Raw genomic sequence first — 15,517 nt, 5'->3', positions numbered from 1 at the left:
GGGAAGAAAATCAGACACATGAAAATTTATGAACTGTAAAAGTTTAGAGATTAGGACATATTAGCAACCCTGTGTGATCTAGGTGTTGAGCAGTTTTCCATTTGGTTTATATGCAATAATTCACTGATTTTCATATTTCTCACACGAAAAATTTTCTTCAGACCTGTTCTTGATTGGTATATGATAAATAAGAGTAATAGGTGTTTCCATGTGGGTAAGTTCTGTCTGTACCAAAATATTTGAGAAAAATTTAATTTTTTCTATTTTGCTGCTATGTTTAGACAGTTGAATGGCACATACACGGGTTTTTATACATATTGTACACACGTACATCTACACACTTACAGACCAAAAAACAGAGAATTAGACTAAAAATTTGAGTTACTTTTCATTCTTATACATACTTGTGAAATCTTTAGGCGAATCAATCATGCTTTTCGATTCTTGATGGTTAGGAGTGTAACGTTCAAAAAGAAAGGAAATGTTGAAGATTTGAAGTTATCTACTATGTCACAGGGTTTGAACACACATACGCACGGACACACAAACACATACACACAAAAGGAAGCTTTGCAGCTCATGAGCGCATGTGGTATAGCTGGTTATCAAAATTAGAAGGTAAAAATGATGTACCGTAGCTTTGAGATGGCTAATGCAAATGATAAACTACCACCGAGACTGGAGCATTTATGTTTAATGGAAGCAACCTGCTTGGTGTTGACGGGTGCTCCATCAACATTGATACATGGAGGAGTTTGCAGGTTTGGTGTTCCCGATGTTATCCACACTCTGAACCTTTTTATTTTGCATGTGTGTGAGTGTGTGTGTGTGTGTGTGCAAGTTTTGAATAGTCATTTTGTGTCAGAAGATATGTAGGGACATAATGTCCCTCTACTTGTCATATATGTAGAAATTCTGAGAGAAAGTTATGCCCTACAACAAAAAAAAATTGATCCATCTTGTACAAATTTTTAAAAAAAGAAAGATTTATACGTGTAATCTGTGGCCACATAATCCTGATAAAGTGACCAAATGCAGCTTTTGTTTTTTTATTTGGGTATTTTTCGATATGATTCAGACTCTGTATTGCCAGTGACATATGGATGTATTGATTTTATATCTGGAAACCAGAATTCCAGCCATCAGAGGCTATTATTCTCTTTAAATTTCTGTGAAGTATTTATACCAGCATACATGATTTGGGGCATTTGAAAACAGCAGGACAATTTTCAATAATCTTGTGCTATACTTCATTTTAAAAAATAATGAATTTAAAACACCCAATCTTTTAAAATTAGACAGGAAGTAGTTAAGACATCAAATGCTTGATTTTCACCCCCCCCCCCCCAAAAAAAAAAAAAAAAAAAAAAAATGAAGTCGGAGATTTTGCAACCCAATCACCTATTTAACATTATGGTTCTTCTGGTTTTAATTTCTTCCATTTTATCAGTGTAACAAAGTGAAAGGTATTAGATAAGTCCTTGAGAATCTACATCATAGAGATATGACTATGAAAAAGGTTTCCAAGATTGTACAGACTGCCACAAAAGAAGATTTACTGGTACTCTAGCTATCATCACCCGCTTGCAACCATAATTTGTTTGCCCTTTTCAAAACTGTCATTATAACCAGTGCCATGATACCACTGCCTCAATTCAGAGTAGTTTTCTTCATCGTGTTCGATCCTCTCCCTTTAAGCTCAGTGCGATCAGGACTCTCGCCGAGACCACACTTTTGCTGTGGTCATTGACAAGTTGTAAATTCAGAAAGCCATGATGTGTATGAAGTATGAGCTTAATTTCGTGATGGCAAATTGTTTAAGGGGGAGATGGGGTGTTACAGGTGATGAGAAAAATACAAAATAGGCTAGATTTTGACATCATATATGTATGCCATAAGCAACCTAAGATGTTTTGTTAGTTGATGATGGTGGAGGGGAGGGGGTGGGGGAGGGGGAGGAGGAGAAATTAGTGAGTGATGCAGTGGTTAGCTGTAGAAGGACATTGAGTGAGGACACCTGTAACAAACTATATAGCCACCTTTTGCCATTCAGAGCATTGCAGATACACACACACATACGCCTAAAAACATATTAGTGGCAAAATGAGCAAAGAAAAACATATTATTTACAAAACAATTAAGTATACATAAAATATAACCAATGCATGCATTGTTTTTGATCGCCATGACAACATCAATTGCCAGCGACCCACGCGCCCGCACCTCCCTCAGACACATATATCTGTTCAAGTGACAGCGGCAAAACCAACATAATGTCCTAATTGTCGACACATTCATCAGTCTGAGTCGGGAACTCAGCCCAACCTGTATTAGAAAGAGAAGTGCACTTCAAGTTGAAGCGCCTCTCCTAGATTAAAATGAAACTGATCGCTGGAAAGACGCATCTTCCCGTAAGAGAAACAGATGAGCCGACGGCTACCGAGTCTGTTCTCCATCTCTCTTTCTTCCTCACTTGTGTTCTTTCAGGTGTTATCAGGCTTAGGACAGTGTGAAACAGTGGAGTAGCTGCCTTATGTTGTCTTGTCAAGCTACGGAAAATGTACCAGAAATCCTGGAAAATCAGCAAGATTAATTTGTAGACATTGAACTTCTTGCGATTGCCAGCAAGCATCAAGTTATTTTGTTCTGAGATAATGAAAGAAAAGTATCTTTATCTACTTGAGCAGTATTGGAAAATGATAAGGGAGTGCGAATATCGGTAAATATTTAGACAGAATCCTCAAAATGGCAACACAGATCGGAGATTACATGTCAGCTCCATTTCAACAGGAGATTACATGAGATACTTTAGGCTGGTGATATTGCCAAGCTGGTTGGTGAGAAGAAGTGTACTTTGAATAAGAGTACGCATTTCAACCCCATCACATAAAATCATACATTTAGGGATATCTGATTGTTGCTAATGTGCGTTTTTGAGAAATTATCTCAATAAATACATTGTAGCAATATCTTAATGTTCCTGCACAATCACTCAAAAAATATATATATTTATGTTGTATACCAGTGATGTTTAGAGAAGAAAATTACCAAAAGAATGAAGAGAAAGATGAAAGTTTTGACAAACAAATATCTTTCCAAATATTTTACATAGCTCAAAGAAAAAAAAAGAGAAACAGAACAAATAAATTAAAAATCAAACAAAGTCACACTTCTTACCTTGGGCACAAGATAGATAACCAAACATATTCAGTGAAGTCCCTGAAATTTGAATGAAACTGTCTTAGAAGTGTGCTTCCAAGGTCTTGGATGTAATCATCCAGGATTGGCAGCATTTCAAAATGTTTTCAATCATTAAAGAAACATCAAGGTGTTACAGGCAAATTCACTACCACCACCACAAAAAGAAAGCATAGAAAATGGAGAAATATTTATGGCTAAGATCTGCAAGGTGGTAGAGTTGAAGAGTGCCAGCTAGAGGTCATGTCAGGCACAGGCCACTCTGAAATTATATTCAGTGAGTGGGTATAAAGCCGGGATCGGTGGATTGGTAGATGTTCCATGACATGCAGGATAAATGAAGAAAAATGACCCATTTGCCTCCAATAAAATATTTGAAATCTCAGTCATGAGATGCCCATTGAAGAGCATGGAATGCACTTGCCTTTTTCTCTTGTTGATGAATGTGCATTTGTAAGCAATCATTGTACTATGTTGGCATGCTGTAAGAGTATGTGTTGTAATGTATATTTCATGGTATTGTAACGTATGGCATCGCATTTTTGTTGTATTTTATCTTAACCCATTGAGGATGGGCTGATTTTGCTACAACACGCATTTCCCATAGATACTTGCCCAAGTATTCTCGGGACTCGTCCTCCATGGGTTAACACAGGGAGCTTGATTAAGAGGCAGATAAGAGAAATGCCATATCATTTATTTAAAACATTTTTTATACTTCAGTTTTTTTTTCTCTGTCTTTTTTCACACTGATGTACATGCACATGATTTAAACACTGTAAGACAACCACTGCACTTAATGTTTTGTAGGACTGTGTATTTTTTGTATTGTATCATTGTAAAAAAAAAAAATTAATCTATTATTTTTCCTGCCATTTTCTTTGTAAAGCATTGTGGAACAAATTTGTAATAGAGCTCCATGTAAAAGAACACTGTAAAAGTGGAAATGTTAATAGTGTTGAAATTTTGGGGTGCAACCAGAATCTAGCACAAAATAAAAGCATGTGAATGTTTTTGCTTGGTTTTTGCTTTTTCCATGGAATAAAAAACATGCAAAACTCATCTTACCTGGCCGAGCATGAAAAATTACTCACGCGAAAATATCCACTTTTACAGAACACAAAATTTGTATCATCAATAGTAGTCACTAGTAGTATGTCTGTTATTATCTTTATTGCCATGATTATGATCATTGTTGCCATTATTTTTATTATTGTCATTATCACCGTTACTTCAGTATGATTATCATATTTTCAACATTATTATTAATTTATAACTATATTGTTATCACCATTAATAATTGTATCTTATTGTATTGTCTGTCTGTGGAGAGCTGTGTGGAGTGGAGAAATACTGTGAGTACTGTTTCATAAATTTGTGGGTCAGAGTTCACCCAGCCTTGCCTCATGCCTTCTGAATAATATTTGCCCTCTGCAAACACGCCTCAGTTGACTGACAATTTTGTCCACACGACGTGTACGGCGAGTGGGAATTGAATTCCACCTTTCCAAATAGTTCTGTACAGAGGAGTTTGGGGGGTTTATTTTTATAATTTAAAGGGGCAAATGTGAGGTCTGAAGCCATTTTGCATTTTTTTCGTTGGCTGTGCCCAGCTGTCTACAAGATAATTTCAATCAAACTCTTTGATTATGTAAATGATAATCCTCTTCTCTTTTATTATTATCCTTTTTCCTGTAGGGGCGATTGCCTTGTAGCACATGTAGAATTTTGTGTTGCATCTTGTATTTTCAGTGACACTGTTTAAAATTCACTTTACGGGTTGATCATATTACAGTAAGATTTCTTACATGGATGATGACACAAAATTGCGAAAAATTTTTCAACTGAACAGGATCTGTTTGGGATTTTTTTTTTTTGGTGGGGTTAACTGTAAGGTTCCCATTTGCTGCAGTTCCTATTTGCGTAGTATCTAGAAAGAGCAGACACTTGTGTTTTGATACTGACTTTTTACATTCTTTTTAGCAATGTTGTTGCATGGATACGATGAGGAAATGGATAGTGTGAAATCAAAAGAAAGGGACTTGTCAGGGAAAGACAACAGAAAAATAGAGGCACAAATACAGCTGTGAGTGCTGTGAGATGAGACAATAGCCTTCATCACCTTGCAACGTTCAGAATTTGTGTTTGCCACAAAGCTACACGGTCCTTCCATACGGTTAGGACAGTGATAATGCAAGAAAAACACTATACCTTTTGTGAGATGCACATTGACATAACATAAGCACACAAACACACACACACACACACACACACACACACACACACACCCTCACACATACACACTCCCCATTATTTTTGTTTTACTGTATAAGCAGAGACTCCAACCCCAAGCACCTTCTGATCTGGAGATTCTCCCGCCTGAAACCCCTAGCAAACGGGAGACTCCAAGTTGATGTGTGCCAAGTGTGAAGTTCCTAGGGTATAGATGCTCTCTGGTGCTATCTAAGGCTTATTTTTGCAACATACAATAGCAATAAGTAAGAAATCCTTTACACCGGGAGACATTGAGCCAGGGCGGAGAAATTAAATCTCAAACGGGAGAACGGGAGATTTTGCAAAAATGGGTTTTCGGCGGGAGATCTCCCGTCGAAAACGGGAGAATTGGAGTCTCTGTATAAGCTATTTTCGCGTACAGATATTTTCGCGAATGAGGAGGTCACAGACATATTTCGCGAGATGTTGTTTTCACAATTTGACACCAAGGCTATCATAAGTGCAACATTTTGCATTATGTTAAATTTGCGGTCCAACAGTGATTTGTGAAATTCACGAAAATTAAACCGTCGTGAACATAACAGCTTATACAGTACCTCAATCAAAAATTAAACCCTCACTGAAATAACAGCTTATATTATACAGTATCTCAGTTTCATCCAGTGCTATGATACCTAGCTTCCACTTAAATGTTTAGATATGCAAAATGAATACAAAACATGATATCTCATGTCAAGGAGTATGGTACCGTACACTTGAACATTCCACTTGATTGTTCAGATGCACGAAATGTAGAAATATTCAGATATGATATGCAAAAATGAAATAAACAGAACATGATATCGTCTGTCAAGGCCTATACTAAACATATGTGAATGAAGTATGTTATAAAAAACACAACTTTCCTCCCCTCCTATAGTATGCATATAATTCTCAAACAATTTGCTTAGAAAAACACATACCCTCGCACACACACATACACACACACACACACATGTACAGTGTACATACACTCCTCTTTTGTTTGTCTGTTACAAAGTTGAGGCTACTTAATAGAATTCTGAGTAGCCAACTGATTGTGATCCCGGGTTCCTCAAAAACCATATACACTCATCGAAGGAAGAAAAATACCTACAGGGATATTAGTATGTGGGGTAAGGTCTCCTCACCTTAATATTTAAGAGCAAACATTAGTTCAATGGTCTGTTTATCAAAAGTAGCATCCACCCATACCAATCTGAAACCTGCGCTTTAACAAACATTACTTGTTGCCACGTATCGGACCATTGCAAATTGAGAGTGAAACTGGATTTACCCCGCTAATTTCGGCTAGCACAAAAGCATGGCTTCTTGCAGAGAGCCATGCATTGTCATCTGTGTTATTAGGCTAGTACTAGCTGACTATTTGTCTCCATAGAATATACCAGAATAAATGACCTGTAGCAAGCTCTTTTACTTTTGTCAGCATTTCCTGGCTGCCAACGGTATACCGGGTATAAATATGATGACCGTTAGTACTTAGCCTCAATACTGGTCATTTAGAGATTAAATATGCCATTGGAAATGTAGTCAAATTTTCCTCTTTTTTTGCCTCTGCCCGAAGGGTGCTGGAGGCATTATTTTAAACATCAAACAATTACATTTTCTGCTATTCTTTATCATGGTTCTCTCTGGCTTAATTTTCATATCAAGTGATGATTGATGATTGAATTTATTCAATGCCATTATGTTTTATTTTTTTATTTGTCAAGATACCTCACTAGTAGTATAGCTATATTACATTTTTTTAAAGCAATGTATTTATTCTTATCAAGAATTATCATTTTCCCAGTTTTAACTATGCAGAAAAGGTACATTGATCAACAGAAACTGACTTTGCAAAGGGGAAGTGTAGACATTGGAAAAACCTAACCCCTTAAAAGTTTAAATTTAGTGGTTACACAGTGCACTTGGGTGTGCATTTCTCTCTTTATGATGACAAGTTTGCTTCGAAGCACATCGTTTCATTACCCCAAGCCAGTCCCAAGCCACTTCTCAGTAGAGAAGGGCACAAAGGGTGATGGGTGGCTAGGGTGTGGTCGTTGAGACATTGCTCACTCACCCTACCGGTCTCATCCTAAGGACAGGATGAAAAAAAGAAACAACAACAACAGCATAAATTTGCATGGTACCGATCATCCCCGGGTTCGTTGTCTGGGTACGAGAAATCTCAAGGAGCGACATGCCAGGCGTGAAGCGAAAAAAAGCAACGAAACAATACCGAACTAAACAAGAATTGGGGAAAAGAAAACAAAATCCATGATGAGTGCAAAGTCCTCCTCAGTGCCTTTGTGATGGAAAGCCAGTACATTGTTGCCTACCGATGCCCCCCCCCAAAAAAAAAACAAAAAACAAACACAAAAAGTTAGATACACACCCTCCTCATCCCCACCCAACCCTGAAAAAAAGAGAAAGATCAACAAGGTACTCATGACTAACTTGTGAATATTGTTGTAAAGGATACGTGGTAGTAAGGGAAGGACAGACAGCCAGTAAATTGGTTGTGAAATGACGGAGGAATTGGTGTTGTGGAGGCAAGTTTTGCGTCGCCCTTTTTTTTCAGAATCGTAGTAAAGAGACCGTGACGGCCGCAGTCCCAACAAAGACAAACATATTTAACAATCTTATTGTGTCATTTCCTCATCCAATGGGACCATTTCTGTTTAATTTCCTCCTTGTGTTTACAGACCAACCTTGACAAATGTATTTAACTATCTTTCTTTATATCTCATTGCCTGATTAAGTGGTGCTGTTGTTGTTTCAGTTCAAAGCTGCTACTGTACAGAATTCTCTTTTTTTCAGAAGACATATAATCCTACAGAGTGCATGCACATATTTATTTATCAGAATACATGTACAAAGATAGCCAGTGCAAAAGTCATGTTCTAGAAATTGTGTCTTCTTTTAAGCTGTTGAAGATGAGTCCTGAGTATACTCAGGCAAGTGTCTATGGGAAATGCATGTTGTAGCAAAATCAGCCCATCCTCAAATGGGTTAAGATGGTATCTATGCTTTCTTTTACCAGCGTACCAAAGATGTTATTATGAGAATGTTTCATCTTGCGTGCCTATAAACTCATCTACCACCTCTCATTAATCCATTAGTATTTCTATGGAGTTCTTTTTCATTTCTGTGTTTGTTCAAATATGTATACCTAGGTATCATTGAACCCATGCTAAGCACATACTGTGTGAGCCCTCTTTCTATTACACATTAGGGTATTTTTTCACAGTGTCTGCATTCATTAACCTCATCCGCTCCCTGTGAGAACATGCTCCATAAAACAGAGAGGTAGTTAACTAATGGACTTTAGAAACTGCAGTATTGTGAATTCACTTCTACTGCCTAGCATTACTGCAAGTTAACAGAATTACCTTTGCCAGTTGCTACTGAATAAGAATGGTCCAAAACTGTTGTACTTCAAGGTTTATTTTTGTCACTCTTTTTTATTCTTCTGGAGTAGGTGGGGGAGGTAATGGCATTTTGAAAGTAGTGAGTATATAGAGTAAAAGGCAATTGCTTGTATTTATGTACTTTGTTCTCATTCTAAAGTGCCGGTTAGGAAACCATGCAGTTGTTGAAAGTTGGCACGCAGTATGATGTTACCAGCTTGGATGGAGGGTGCATTGCAGTGGACATATGGTTAGAGCAGAGGCGTAAGACGTGAAAGGTCCTGGATGCAAGACTCAACTACATCACTTGCAAGTGTCCAGAACTTTAAAGGAAATCTACCAGGAAAAGAAAGTCACATTGCTTGAATGTTTTAACTGAATACCTCCAAAATATGATGCTTCCCTGGAGAATTAATGCATTTCACGCTAATTTCAAATGACCACTTGGTTCTTGTTGCTTCGTTAGTAGGGTTTTTTTTAGCAGGTAGTCAGAAATTACTGTAGCTTTGTCATTTTGCACGCTTTTAATGTTGTCACATTTACAATGTATGCTGTGAATCATTCAGATTACTATTTAGTGTCTGTCACTCTACTCTGGTTTTTTTTATAAGTTTTTCAAAGTTCGTTTTCACACTCAGATGATTATCAAATCGCAACATCTTAATAAAAGTTATCGTATAAAGCCCCCTCCCTATTCCCCTAGTGCATAAACACACACACACACACACACACACACACACACACACACACACACACACACCCAGCATATATACCTGATAGTCTCTGTGGAATACTATGTATGTAGTTTGTCATGTTATTTCTCAAACGTGTTTGCAGAGTTTTCAATTTCAAATTTCGTGACCTTAAGATTGTATCATGCAAACCTGCTTTGATTGCTTTTCTTCTTGCCCTCCCTGCCCACCCCCCCCCCCCCCCCCCCACCACCACATCACCCCTCCTTTGGCTGTGTTTTATTGTTGACAAAAGGAGTCTTAAGCCAGTTTGCTCACAAAAAGCACCCCATGACTCAGGCTATTGGGAATTTATGGGCTGTTTACCTGCTGTCTGGTAAATACTGACATTAAATTTGCATCCTTGTTGGTCAACATGCCCCTCCTTTCATCATTGGTCAAGCGTCCGTGCATCATGTCCGTGATGACCAATCACCACTAGCCTTGGTTACGGCAAAGAATGACAGTTCCTTCATAAATGCCGTGCTGGAGTGTCAATTTTGCAGACGAGCCAGAAATGAATTAGTTTGACCTTTGCCCCTTCGCGCATCACTGGCGACCCTCCGCCTGTCCTTTTCAAGGAAGCATTAAGAGTTTGTAACTTGACAGTACCACAGACAAATCGTGAGAGATATACTGTACATATATGCCATATATTTAGCAGCAGTATATTTGTTTGTTCGTTTGTTGTTGTTGTTGTTGTTGTTTTGTTTTTGTTTTTTGGGGGGGGAGGGTGGTCAAATTTCAGAAGATAACCAATGATTGCAAGTCAACATTAAGTCAAACTACTACCTCCTGTATCAAAAGATCAAAAGCGACATATAAAGTACTTTTTTCACTGTGCAAAATCATGAACTTGCATTTTTATAAAAGGAAATACAAATTTCAGCTCTGGGGTTTGAGACTGTGAATTTAACCACAGGCAAAATCATCTTATGAGTAATGATTTACAAATATCATACGTGCAAAATATATATATTGTGTTTATAGTAGTCGCCTAGATGTCACTCCATCAACCCAGCCAGTTTCAGCTCTCGGCAGAAGGGTATCATTCATCTTGTATATATATATATATATTTCACAGGAAAACTATGATATAAAACCGATATATCGAGGATCGCCATGGAAACTACAACCTTCCTCCCTAAAAGACGACATGAGTAGAATCAACTTCATGTATATTTCCAAAGTATGAATGCCACGTTTCATATTTGCCCCGGTGTTTTTTTTTTTTTGGCGAGTCTAAAAAGGTACAAGCCAATATTTGCCAGACGTTAAGATAGTGGCTTTAAAGCATGGATACAGTGCAACAGCAAACATTCAGGATGTTGATCTAGGCACAGCATTTGTTTCAGCGCAAACTCTCATATTCCATCAACTCCCCCTATCTGAGAAGCAGGAAGACTGCTGAAGAAATTGATGAAAATCAAGGCAAACCCGATGACTTCTGTTTAATATTTTTTTGATGGATACAGAAAGAGGAAGAAGTTAAAGGCAAACTAGTCATTAGTTTTGAAAGAGACACCTTACAAATTCTTTCCAACTTAAGACTTGTTGTGGTAGGGTCCATGCTTTGAGGTTCCATTTGAGACTTGTTCTGTGCCTCATGAAAGACTGTGAAACCATGGACCCTAGGTCCATAGTGAAACTGAGCAGCATTAAGCCCGCCGCACACTACACGATTTTGTCCCGATTCACCGGTCTTAAGACCTTAAGACTAGAAGTGTGACGTCACAGTCTTGCCATTTTCTAGTCGTACGACTGGGTCTTAGCGCCAGTCGTAGAGATTTGACATGTTGAATCTCTACGACCAGTCGTGAGCTTTCAGCCATTCACAATGCAGCAAAATGCAAACGCACGCAGTGCGCACTGCGCGCGCTTTACAGTCGGGTCGTATAGTGTGCGGTGTCCGGTCGTACGACTGGTCTTAAGACCCAGCTTGGCTTAAGACTTTAAGACCAGTCGGATCGTGTAGTGTGCGGTGGCCTTTAGTCATTCATCATATTCACACCTGCTATAGAATGTGTTAGCGGTTCAAACATGACTGTGGAGACTCTCCTCAGACCGAGATACTGAAATTTGTGTAATGTTGCTAGATTTTTTGTTTTAAATTCTATTGTTTCTGATGAGTATTGTCTGCATTACTCACACTGTAGTCAGAGATGGTATACAAATGATATGACATAGAGTCTGGAAGGAAGACTATAAGTAATGGATTGTGGGGGAGGGGATGTCATTTTTACCAATCAGGTGATGAAGATTCACACACAGTCTTACCTAGCACTCAATGTGGTAAGGAAGATGTACTTGCCTTTAAGGTACTGACTGTCATAGCCAAACCAGAGGAAGGGGGGGTCATCAGCTGAAAAGAACATATTGATCTCAAAGTGACAAGCCCTACAGACAATCCATGATGTATCAGCTTATTCATGATGACGATGCAATTTTCATGTCCATTAATTATTCCTCCCTCCTCCTTATGAGAAGTAGCAAAGATGCCTGTAACATTCAAACATTAAAAGGATCGCAAAAACCAAAGAAAAAAAAGTGCTCCTACATGACAAGCCCTTTGGTGTATTCATGAGCTAAATCCTGCAACATTTTATTTTGATATTGAGGTTTAGGCTTGAACAAACTTTAATGCATGTTGGAATGGTTGCCATGGAGAACTACATCCTGCAGGCTATCATTCAGTTATCTTGTGCACAAGAGGATAAATTTTCTCCAGCTGTTGGTACATTTCGATGTTGAACTGAATGTTGTGATGTATTTGTTGTTGTTAGTTTTCCTTTTAAGCTCGTATCACATTTTTATTTTTAGAGAGAGAGAATATCACTGTGTTGTGTTTTAAACTGAGAGCATTCCTTCAGCCAGTCAAAGAAAATTCCCCGAATAGACAACAAATGGATGGATGAAGAAAAGGGTGGATTGGATGACAGGATGAGTGGAGAGATGAAGAGAAGGGTGGATGAATGCATGGATAGATGGTTTGATTGATTAATTGATTGATTGGTTGATTGATTGATTAATAGTTTACTGAAAAAAACAACAAAATGATGGCGTAAAGGCTATATTTTAATGCATTAAGTCACAAAAACATAATCATAAACAAATTGAAAAAGTAATGATGTAATATCAACAATTTAGAATATCATATATTAGGTATATTGAATCTTTATGTTTGAATGGTATACTTGTAGTACATGTCAATAATTTATGGCTGAATGTATGAATATCTGGATGGAGGGTCTTGTTAGTGACTATATGGACTGATCTACTGATAGATTTACAGATCATGGAAGAATGAATTGGCAGTTGAATTGATGAATGGATGACTGAATGAATAGAAAAATGATGGAAAGTTGGAAAGATGATTGACAGATGGGATTACATTGGTTAGATAAATAGACCGATGGATGGCTGCTGGATTAGCTAAAATGGATGGATGAATGAATAAATTGATGACTTCATGAATGGATAAATGGATTGGTAGATAGCTAGATGGACTGATAAATGAATGTATGGGTGGATTAATCTATTCACGGATAGAAAATAGATGGAAGTAAGGAAGGACAGGGTGGGGTTTCGATGGGCTTGATAAATGGATGGATGGATAAAGAGATGGATGGAGGGCTAGGTGAAGCAATGAATGAATGAATAAGTGGATTGATAGATAGATAGATGGAAAGGCTGGTTAGGTAGCAGGCTAGCTGTATAGACTGTTGTTTCCTTGTGCCTGTCATTTGAGACTAATTGTGTAAACTTGCTAACTAACAGAATGCCTTCTACAGGGTGGTTTGGATGAGGAGGTGGCTAAAATGGTTTTAGCAATTGCCTGGGACCTGGGGTGGGCTTCAAAGAGAACCCCAGCTGACTCACTGGAGTAAATGTCTGATGATGTATTCCAAAGTCTCCAATGTTTGCGTGTGATATCTCAAGCAGGGGGAAGGATTTCCCCTCTTTTCCTGGTCAATAGCCGCTACACCCGAACGATCCCGAACGATCCCTTTTCAACGGAGTGTAGGTAGTTTGATGTCGTTAAAATCTTACCCCTTTGTTCAATATGTAGCCCATTATGATTGTTTATTTCCCCTGCTGTGCAGGCCCTTTTCAGACAGAAAGAGCTGTTAAAATTGTTTGTTACGCCATCATTCCCACTGTCACGAAATGCAGCTCACCCAAAAGTTTTATGTTCCACCACTACATCCTGTTGATGACTCCACAATTCAAAGAAATCATTCTTCTTTCCAGAGTTAAAGGACAGTTCTGGACCAGAATCAATCTGATTTCAAAAGAAACAAACAATTTACAAACACAACAATGCAAACTTTATCAAAGAATAAGGAAGGTATGATATGTTAAAGATGAGGTTTTCTTGAAAAACATTTCTCAAACAATTGATATGAATATGCAAATGAGTGAGACCCTGATGATGTCGTCATCCTATCCTTTTCCATTGATCATGTTCACACCAAAAAAAAAAAAAAAAGGAAAAATTTCCATCTTTCTTTGCCATAAAAATGGAAACATTGTTATTCCTGGCTGTGTAACTTAAAAGTAATGATTATTTATAGATATTGGAATTTGAGGCTGGGGCATAATTGCATTTGAACAAAAAACTAGAAATTTCAAGATTTTGAGTACATTGAAATATATGGCTAGTTGTGTGGCAACGACATCAACTCTTTCATTTGTGTATTGATATTGACTGTTCAAGAACTTTATGCAAAGCTGAGGTTGGTTTTTGTTTGTTTGGTTTTTGGTTTTTTGTTTTTTGTTTGTTTGTTTGTTTGTTTGTTTGTTTTCCCCCAATGCAAATGCCCCAAATGTCATTGTTTCATGACATGTTCAATCTTACAACTTCTTTACCTTCATCTTCAGGTCAAAGTTTGATGAAACTTGAGCCATTCTTGTTTCTTTGATTTTACTCTTTGTTTATTAACCTTTTCTCTGCCGGAGACTTTGAATGGTGTGTACAATGCCATCAGGTTTCCTGTGTCAGTCAGTACTCAAAGCACACAAAGGCCTGAATTCACGAAGGTTGGTACAAATGAAACCATGGTTTAAACCATGGACAAAAACCATGGAGAGCCAAGTATCACACAGATATTTTGTTAAGAAATTGGTCATTTCGTTGACAAAGTGACCGTTTCATTAACGAAATGTTCATTTAGTTACAAAATGTTGTCACTTCGTTACAAAATAATCATTTCATCAACGAAATGACTGATTTCGTTAACGAAATCTTCCATGCGACACTTGGCGCTCCATGGTTTTTGTCTGGGGTTTAAACCATGGTTTCATTTGTACCACCTTCGTGAATTCAGGCCAGAGGATTAAAGCCAATCAGATTGCGATGCACAATTGCACTTTTTGCCTGTTAAATCAAGAAATGTATTATTTGGACATGGCATCTCTGTCACTCTTTTGGGAAACTGAGACAAAGTTCATGGCAAAGGAAAGGCTCATTATCAGATGATATTTCCTTTCATGTTGTCAAATTAAAGGGAATGGCTAGTAACTGATCAGTGGGAATCAGTTTGAATGCTGGGGAATGATTGTTCCAATCCTTGTGGGATTCATTTAAGAGTACATTATATATCTGTTGTTGTGTGAAAATTATTTGCTTCAGAATGGTCTCATGCTCAAGCAATGTGCAGGTTAATGTTTCCAGGTTAGCATGCCTGTACAGTGACGGGGCATTAAACTGCACATTACTTGAATATGAGACTGTTCTGAAGCAAATAATTTTCACACAGCAATCAGTTAATCAACTGATCAGTTACTGTACTAGCCATCCCCTTTAATCTACCATTTCTGGTTAACTCAGCAAGTCAGTGTTATCTCAAATTGAAGAAGGATATCGTTCTAAATTCTATTAGCAGAAAATTTGTGATAGTCATCCTGACAAGTGCAATCACT

At 37.8% G+C, this 15,517-nt stretch overlaps 1 protein-coding gene across 1 annotated transcript in view; it reads left to right on the top strand.

Annotated features, from left to right (window-relative positions):
* Window positions 1-15,517, top strand: part of LOC139735749 (uncharacterized) — a 30,933-nt gene that overhangs the window by 14,451 nt on the left and 965 nt on the right. The gene's annotated exons all lie outside the window — the stretch shown is intronic.

The sequence above is a fragment of the Diadema antillarum genome, unplaced genomic scaffold (genome assembly GCF_040938485.1).
Source record: "Diadema antillarum isolate AM-2024a unplaced genomic scaffold, OU_Dant_1.0 seq00000597_RagTag, whole genome shotgun sequence".
In the NCBI taxonomy this organism is placed as follows: Eukaryota; Metazoa; Echinodermata; class Echinoidea; order Diadematoida; family Diadematidae; genus Diadema; species Diadema antillarum.
Note: the sequence above shows the minus strand (reverse complement) of the source record. Positions and strands in the feature narration are given on the sequence as shown.